The 8885-nt window shown below is 34.2% G+C and overlaps 3 long non-coding RNA genes across 4 annotated transcripts in view; 2 read left to right on the forward strand and 1 right to left on the reverse strand.

Moving 5' to 3' along the window:
- Positions 1 to 2245, reverse strand: LOC138699902 (uncharacterized). The gene is made up of 2 exons (XR_011332122.1): positions 2132 to 2245; positions 1 to 386 (listed from the first exon to the last, which is right to left on the reverse strand). It is a non-coding gene; the product is annotated as an uncharacterized lncRNA (long non-coding RNA).
- The window catches only part of LOC138699906 (uncharacterized), a 210872-nt gene that overhangs the window by 182131 nt on the left and 19856 nt on the right, over positions 1 to 8885 (forward strand). The gene's annotated exons all lie outside the window — the stretch shown is intronic.
- LOC138700521 (uncharacterized) lies at positions 3753 to 5705 on the forward strand. The gene is made up of 2 exons (XR_011332376.1): positions 3753 to 4563; positions 5158 to 5705. It is a non-coding gene; the product is annotated as an uncharacterized lncRNA (long non-coding RNA).

Below are 8885 nucleotides of genomic sequence, written 5' to 3' on the forward strand. Positions count from 1 at the left end.
TTGTAGTGAATAAAATCAACTTTAATGCGTCACTCACTTTCCAATTAAGGTATAAAAAATTATCATGCAATCATAGACGTTAACTGAAAAGTAATAAATTAAATGTTACAATAAATAGTTTGTTTCTTCATTTTTTATAGAATTTTTATCTTCCCTGAAAATCAGTAACGCGATTGTCGGTGATTCTCAGCATGTGGCTCTTCATTTCTTCCGGCTTCGACTCCCTGTCCTGTGTGGCCTCCATTTTGTGTAGCAGGTTCCATTTCGTCGTAATGCGCGCTTCTGGCGGCGAGAGCTCCGACTGCACCTATCCCTTCTCCAGGCCGTCTCCTGCCGTATCCAGACTCGGAGACCGCGAATATAACGGCCATCATTACTAAAAAGATCTGTAAATAAATGTGATGCATCAAATAACAGATATTATTAATCATTACTCTTCTAAGTTTTAAATATTTGACTCCTATCGTCTTCAGTGAACCATTTCCAGATAGCAGTGCCAGACAACGAAGAATTAACGACAGAAACGGGGTGTACTGTACACCAAGTCCCTTACAAAAGGAAATAAGCCATCTTTTTTGCCGAAATTTTAATCCGAATTTTCTGAAATTTTACTCAGAAATTCTATAATTTGAATATTAATGGAAAGGATCTTGTATATTAGTCTATAGGTCTAATATGACATGTTCGTGTTACATATTTCACACTTTCTGTGGATTCAATCTATTCTCTCGGGCATAAATATTATATTATTTAAATAACCATAATAAAATTGTGACTTTGAGACGTAAAGCGAAATTTCTCAGTGTTTTTATCGGGCCACAATAATCGAGTTCGAGAATTCACTATGAGATTTTGAGATTTTTGTTTCAGAGTTGAGAAAAACGTTCGACAGGAAACCTAATTACGTATGTACTAATCCAAGGGGGTTCCAATCCACGTCGCAGTACGTGACCTGCTCCAAGCCTCTATTCTTCGTTCCATAATGTCAGGCAAGCGATGTAAACATTGCCACCAGACGAAAGGAGAGGGATAATTGCTATTCAACCAATGGCAGGCTTTGGTGGAGGTAGAACGCTTCAGAACGCCCTACTTCAAGATAAGTCTGAAATGTGACCTCTGCTATTGCTCCAATAGCTGCCGGCAATGTTTACGTCGCCTGTCAGACTTTATGGAACGTAGCATAGACCATGCCACTATTATAAGATAGTGCGATTTCTGTGTTATTGTAAGGGTTATTTACCTTTTCGAAAACCAATACAATTACAATCATGTTACACTATATTAATAGATATTCTTAGTGGCTCATTAAATATTTCGAACGGCGAGAATCCGTTTTACTTAAAATGTCATTTAATTCCATTAGATTGTTTCAATTACCATCAACGCCTGCTTCAAGCATTGAGCCTTTCGTTTTTCTCCCGCTACCCAATCGAAAATTGTAAGCAGGCCTACTGACACTGACCTTGTAGCCAAATACACTGTCACTTTGATTCACAGCTTTGTTTATTGAAATGCTTAAATCACTCATTTCCAACCGTCCAATCTGTGACATCGAAGCGTGTTTCCCCTCTCGGAGCAGAGCTAGTAGAACATGTGAGGGAGGGTAATGTTGTCTCTCTTCGCTATTTAAACATCTCCATTCCTTATACTGCCATTCCTCCTACTTTGCTCTTATAGCTATGCTCCCCTCTGAAGGAGCTCGAGAGGAGAGACGTGTGACGTCATGGAGCCAGCATTGGAAGTGCCTGATTTAAGTGAATGGCTCAAAGTTATACCTACTTTTATTAAACAACTTTTTTAAACGATCAAAGCTCTTAAGAGTCTGATTATATATTCTGTAAAATGTCAACTACTACTGGAATAACCTGTTAAAACATGAATGTAGGGGTGAAAGATCAAGCTAATATGTCAACAAATAGTAAATAAAAATAAGCCGTTATGTTTTTTCCTTCCATTTTTATTCACCTTTAATTATAGTTATTTTCTTGTATATTGTGTTATTCATTTATTTTAATTTTATGAGAGCGATAAATGTGTTTAATGCTATATAAAGTGTCTTGCACAAGTAGTTTATCAAGCCGAATATCGTTAAATAAACAATAGACCCTATGTACGATATGCAGTTACTCACCAGTACTCTGGGCATTTTGATGTCTTCGGTTGTCTTCTCAATTAAACTGAATATCATACATCAGTTACGTTTCCTTTTATACGGTCAACAAACAAAGAACTTACCCCAATTTCCTTTGCTACTCCTTGTTTTAATTTATTCCAAGAAATTTATTTCAAGGCAAAGTCAGTGAAGCAAGAATTTGAGGCTTCGATTTCATTATGTTTGTACAGCTTTACCTCAAAAAGACCCAGCATTTCCTGGCACTTGGTCATTCCCCGATGGAGATTCTCAGTCGTTGACATAGACTACTGACGTCACTGTGTAAATGTTCTCGAAACATGACGCTGATTCAAAGAGGATTAAACGTGAATCCTCATGACATTGGAAAAGACAAACAAAGAAGAGAAGGAAATGAAATCGTCGTACCATAACGCTCTGAAATACAGCGTTATAAAAAAATCCGGAATTGCAGTAATGAATATGTCGGTAAATTTCGAAATATATAACAATAATCTGTACTAGGACGTTAAAAAGTCTAGTTTTACTCTCATTTTTCACTTGCAGCGGCAATAGTGTAGTAGTAACAGTGATTGTTGACAGACTTATTATCAGCTTCAACCCACAACATTATTATTTTTGTAGAGCAAAGTCACTAGTTCCTCACTATTTCAGGTTATAATGGTAGTGGGGTTTGCAGGTGAATTTTTTTTTTTACCATAATCCGTGCCTTACTGTCTTTGTAAAGTTAATTTCGTTTTGAATTCTCTCTTTTGGATACCGACAGGGTTTTCACAATAAATAAGATACATACAAGCCTGTCTGTGGATAAAAGGTTGTCAAAGACAATGTGAAAACTTACCACTCCGGTTAACATTATATTTTATTAGTATTGTCTTACAAAATTAGCTATTTTATTGATAAAGCAAAGTCCTACACCAACCCAACAGGAACTTGTTGGATTGAAAATAGCGTTTTGGTGTTCATGTTATATATCTCGCATTGCCTGCCAATCCAAAGTTGCGTTCGGGTGAGTTCGATTTACGCTTGGGCTGATTACCTGTGATAATCTATGGCGAATCCTCGGCCTCATCTCGCCAAATACCTTCTCACTATCACCAATTCCATCGACGCTCAATATTAACCTAGTATCTTACAATTCATTTTTGATTTTCAGATAAATCAGTTCAAGATTATAAATTTATTTTAAAGTTTTTCTGTCATATGATTGATCATTTTTTGCAAATTATTATTTGCTAATACAACTTACAGAGGAAAGTTTATGAACGTTTTCGCTTGTACGGCTTCATCAGATATTCAGAATGTTATAACGAAATCTAAACGTAAGTCCATTCAGGTATTCAACAGTAATAAGCATAACAATGATTTAAATAATCACGAGTTATATGTAATAAAATCTGATATTGGTGTGATAAATGCTTAATTTGACTGGTTTGTGTAGTTTCAATGATTTGCCGAAAGTAAAATATTAAAAATATATAAATATGAATGTAAATTACATAGAACTCATGTTACATTTTGTTGAATGTCACTATTATATATATATATATATATATATATATATATAATTGTTAAAATAGATAACATGTAAAAATGTGTATTAATGTCTGTGTGTGGCAGATTCTACGTGATATTATTTAAATATTACTGATCTTACGATTGAAATGTTGTAATGGAGTATGTCTTATATGCAAACATTTTTTTTAAATCTTCTTCACCAGGTTCTTGACTTCTGTAACATATATGTATTTGAATAAATTTAATTATTAAATCAAGATAGATTTTATTACATATAACTCGTGATTATTTAAATCATTGTTATGCTTATTATTGTTGAATACCTGAATGGACTTACGTTTAGATTTCATTGCAACATTTTGAATATCTGATGATGCCGTATAGGCGAAAACGTTAATAAACTTTCCTCTTAAGATTTATTAGCAAATAATAATTTGCAAAAAATGATAAACCATATGATTGAAAAACTTTAAAATAAATTTATAATCAACCTAGTAGTTGATACAGCGTCCTTAAATAACTATATGTAAGTTACACCAATCAGTAAACTGCGTCCGTTCAGCAGAGAATGAAAAGTGTCTGCTGGAGTATGTCGACTGCAAGCGTTGCTTACGTGATTACACAAGCTGGCGCATAGCACGATCGAGAGTAGGTCTCTGTGAGTCATGACAATTTCTGCCGCTAGGTTCGCCTCTCTGCCCTATGAAATGATGAATAGTACCATTACAAAGCATTGTGCATCGTGAAAATAGTTCGATTAATTGTGCATTACTCATTGAGTACGAATATTACAAATATGCCAAGCATATTACAATGTTATTTGAAGTTTGTTCAGCTAAGTTATATTCGAAAATTGTCTGTATTTTGCTATGTGAAGAACTCTGTACCAACAGGTCTTATATTTATAGGTTAAGGTAAATGTCAAAGTTCTCTCATATAACAAGCAATGCTATGTTAAAAGTGGCGAATTGCATTTTCCGACTCTCGAATGATGTGACCCGAAATGTAAAATAATTTCATGCATTGTTTCACTTACCAAGCATTACTCATATAGGCCTAATGAAAATGTGAACGACGTGATGTAAACATTGAAGATAATGTTACTGTTTTCCCTTTCTCTTTTACAAAAAACACACAAAAGTAATGAATTATCTTCATGCTGTACTTATTAGGTAATTGATGCGTATTTGTCTGTATTTTAGACCTGTTTATTGTTACGTAATTATCAGTGAATTAGGTAAGAGAACTTAACAAGGTTAGTATGAGATTAGGTAATGCACCTCAAACTGGTAACTAATGGCTGCTGCGAAATAGGCTGAGGTGGTTATCGTGTGAATCAAATTATATCTAGAATATCTAGTTTTATTATATACGGATACGTAATTTTTTTTGTTTTTTTTTTTTTTGTTTTAGCATGTGTTTGTAATTTTGTGAGGTTATGTCTAGCCTAATTTCTTTTTATTCTTGTATCATTACCAATACATTAATTTATTTTATATTCATTTCAGGTGTTACGGAGGTGTTACTTCTATGGTGGCAACTCTACTTATATTAGGATATGAAGTAACAGTATATATTCAACTTCATCATTTGCTAAAAATTAAAGAAAACTGTATGTCTTCGACTCATTCCATCGTCATTTCTTCTTATGTATGTGAACCACGTTCATTCTAAAAGTGCTACATTAAATGAACACTATAGACAACGTGATGGAACAATTTACAAGTTACTGTTAAAGTGCTCAACATTTTCAAGTGGTGCTATACCCATTGTTTCAAAATGTACGTACATATTTTTACATTTCTATAAGAGGTGTCATAAATTATTTCAGCATATTTGTAAATTCTTCAAAATTAATTCTTCTAATTAAGACCATAAAGTAATGAAATAATATAGCCTAAGCCTATATGTGATTTTATACTACCGGTATTGATGTTGATCTTGGTAAATTAATCCAATTTCACAGTGTTGTCTTTTGTATTGTGGTTCATAACAATTATAACAGTATGTACGTGGAAATGTTTTTAAAATAATAAATTCTAGCTCATGATTTTAAGTGGTCGTTTCAATGGGAGGTTATATTGGAAAGATGATCACAAATGGATAATTTACTGCAAGATACAAGAACTGAATGTAAGTGAGTGTTCCGTTGAAAGTGAAAGTGAAAATTTCGTTTTACAAGAGCTAAGTAGGCGTAATATTTATTTTAGAAATTATTTGAAAGCTACAGAATATGAAGAATAGACCTGTAACCATAGAAATCAACTGCGAATGGTGAGTGGCCAGGTTTCATTAATAATTGAAAGGAAGTAAAAATTATTTTCTTCTTATCATCCTGTTTTCAATATTTAAATTTAAGCACCTTTCTCTTCCTTGTTATTTTGTGAGAGATTACTTCATACTATCACATAAGCTAAATTTTTTCTGTACAGATAATAAAAATTACATACATAAGTAGGCTACTTGAATACTGACGATACAAACTTTATATACATACCTCATCAGGTATATTCAAGAAGACATCTAATGTACTGTAACCAGCACATGATTAAAATACTGATCAGATGTCCAACAGTTTCTTACTGCACTCTTCACTTCAAAAGTTTGGCACATAGTTAATGAAAATCTTGGTCAGGAAATCATTCATAAAAAAGTTAAATGTACACGTTTAAAACTTTCCTATAACATAGGGCATCCTCATTGTTACTTTTAAATTTTAGGAATGTACGTTTATAACTGTATCACAATCTGAAATAATCATAATATTTATAACACGAGGGTCCTTGTAGATAGTCAGTTCCAGTGTTCTATATGTAATTAAGAAATAGCCCAGTTTATTGCACTTTCAGCACTTTTCTATTTAGAGCCTTCTGATTAAGTTTCCTAATCACTTCGTATTTACTGGAAATATCTTTGGCAATATTGTCCAGTAGTGGCTTCACAAGTTTTCCCAAAAGAAAGAGGGACATTTCCTCATCTTTACATGTGTCGCACTTCAGTTCTTGCGAAAATCTTGGCTTCAGAAAAGAATACTACAGCGTTTACTATGACTATGCTCAATAGATTAATCAGTAGGCCTATAGAAATGTTTTCACCACTGCAAGAAAAAATCGCGCGTAATAATTATACTTCTCAATTATTGTGACGTTCGTATTTTTTTTTAAAAGAGAGGGAAAAGTTACGCCTTCTTGCAAATGCTTAATTATGAATTCAAGGAAATTAAAGATAATGCAGTACCTTAATTAGTTGCAATATCTTATTTAATAACAATATTAATAATATTAGGTGAAAAGGGTAGGCTGTAGTGCGTATATGTAAGATGTCAAGTTAATTTATTTCCGGAAATGTTTGGTGTATGAACTGAAGTACAGAGCAGACAGTCCCTCAGTTTATATGTAATATGTTTTAATATCAAGAATGACAGCCTTTTATTGTAATATAATTGAGGAGTAGAAGTTTGCAAATTACGTCTATTGTCCATAAAATATTGTACGAAGCATTTAATAAGCAATGGTGAGTCCTTTAAATGTCCCAAATGTCAATGTCTTTTAAGTGTTCTGCTATGAATATATAGGGCAGAACAGCGCTCCGAGCGGCGGAATTGGCATTACGAGGGAACCACTTCATACTCGTTTTTCAAGCTCTATGCGCCAGCTTGTGTAATCTCGTAAGCAACGACTGCAAGCCTTTCGTGGCTGTTCAACATATTCATGCTTACTTATGGAGTAGTATCGTCTACTGACAAGCTAAATAATAGTATGTGATTTAACTAGATTGCGAAAACTGAAAAGTAGAAACCACAGGAAAACCTTGAATATTAGAACTGTGGCGAGGGATACGTAAACTAGATGTTCAGAACTCCACACGCGTGACTGTCTGCCACGTTCATAGTGTCTTCGGATGTTCGCGGTTTCCTGTTCATTCCTCCTATTCAACACTTCCTGTTTCCGTAAATTGAGTAAACCATCTAATAAATATTATGTTGTCTGTAGGTGTTTCTGTTTTGTATGCACTGAGATAATTACATTAAAAAATAGTGTTTTATTTAACGACGCTCGCAACTGCCGAGGTTATATCAGTGCACACTTAAATGCCGTCGACCTGGGCCGGGGTCGAACCTGCAACCTCAGGCACATAAGGCCAGCACTATACCGACTGCGCCACCCAGGCCGACTCTAATTACGTTAAGAAACACAGTTTCCTTAAACGCTATGTGCCATAACATGTACTGATACTTCTATCAAATTAGCGCCATTTTGTGACTGAAGTGAATACCACTGCACTGTTAACAATGTGTTACAATCACTGCGACATTGGCGTGTGATTAAGTGTAGGTTAAGGGTGATTTAGATGGTGCTGGTTTTGAACCGCTTACTGATTTGTTCTTTCAGGAATTCACTTGGTTTTGTGGTTTATATTTGGAGAATAAGCTACTTGTTCTGTGCAGTGTGCGATTTTGTGTTTAATTGTGTATTAAAATAGGCCTACTCACCATCATCACCACCATCATTATCATCATCATCATCATATGGCCTTATTTGCCAGTCTGTTTCCCATAGAAACATGTGGCAGATCACCCTTTCAACGTAATCAAGGTCTTCCTAAGGTTCTTCATCCGGAATGTCCATAATTAAATATTTCTAAAGATTCGATTGTCGACTATTCTTTGTACATATGCTGATATTAGTTAATTAGTTTTTTTACTCTCCATCTTTTCATTTAAACTGTATATTTGTGAACAATTTCTGATATCTTCACTCAATATTTAATCTCTTAAACACAATCCTGCTATTGACCTCAGGAAGTTCATTTGTCACGTTTCAATTTCCAGTTTATCAGGCTCTGTTAGAGATCCATATGCAAAATATTAGGATTGCTATTGTTTTCAGACAACTTCAATTGTGTTTCCCTTCTCATCTTTTTTCTTAAGCTTTTTCTCATTTTCCACAAAAGTGTTAAATTTTTCTCAACTTTCCTTATCCATGTATCCTTAATATGTGGATGCTTAAAAATCAGAAAATTTTCATAAGTAAATTAATGCCAATCATAAAAAAGCGTAAGATCTTTATTTACGGTCTAAGGTCAGCGACAAGGACATGAGTACCACATATTTGCTATCTTAATTACTGAACAAATCTACGTGAGTGGCTAAATGGAAAGATGCGATCTATGTCCTTCGCTCTGCCCATGATGTGACGGGAACCGAATAGTCATTCAAACGATTGCTTCTTTTGCT

The sequence above is a fragment of the Periplaneta americana genome, chromosome 5 (assembly GCF_040183065.1).
Source record: "Periplaneta americana isolate PAMFEO1 chromosome 5, P.americana_PAMFEO1_priV1, whole genome shotgun sequence".
Taxonomy (NCBI): domain Eukaryota; kingdom Metazoa; phylum Arthropoda; class Insecta; order Blattodea; family Blattidae; genus Periplaneta; species Periplaneta americana.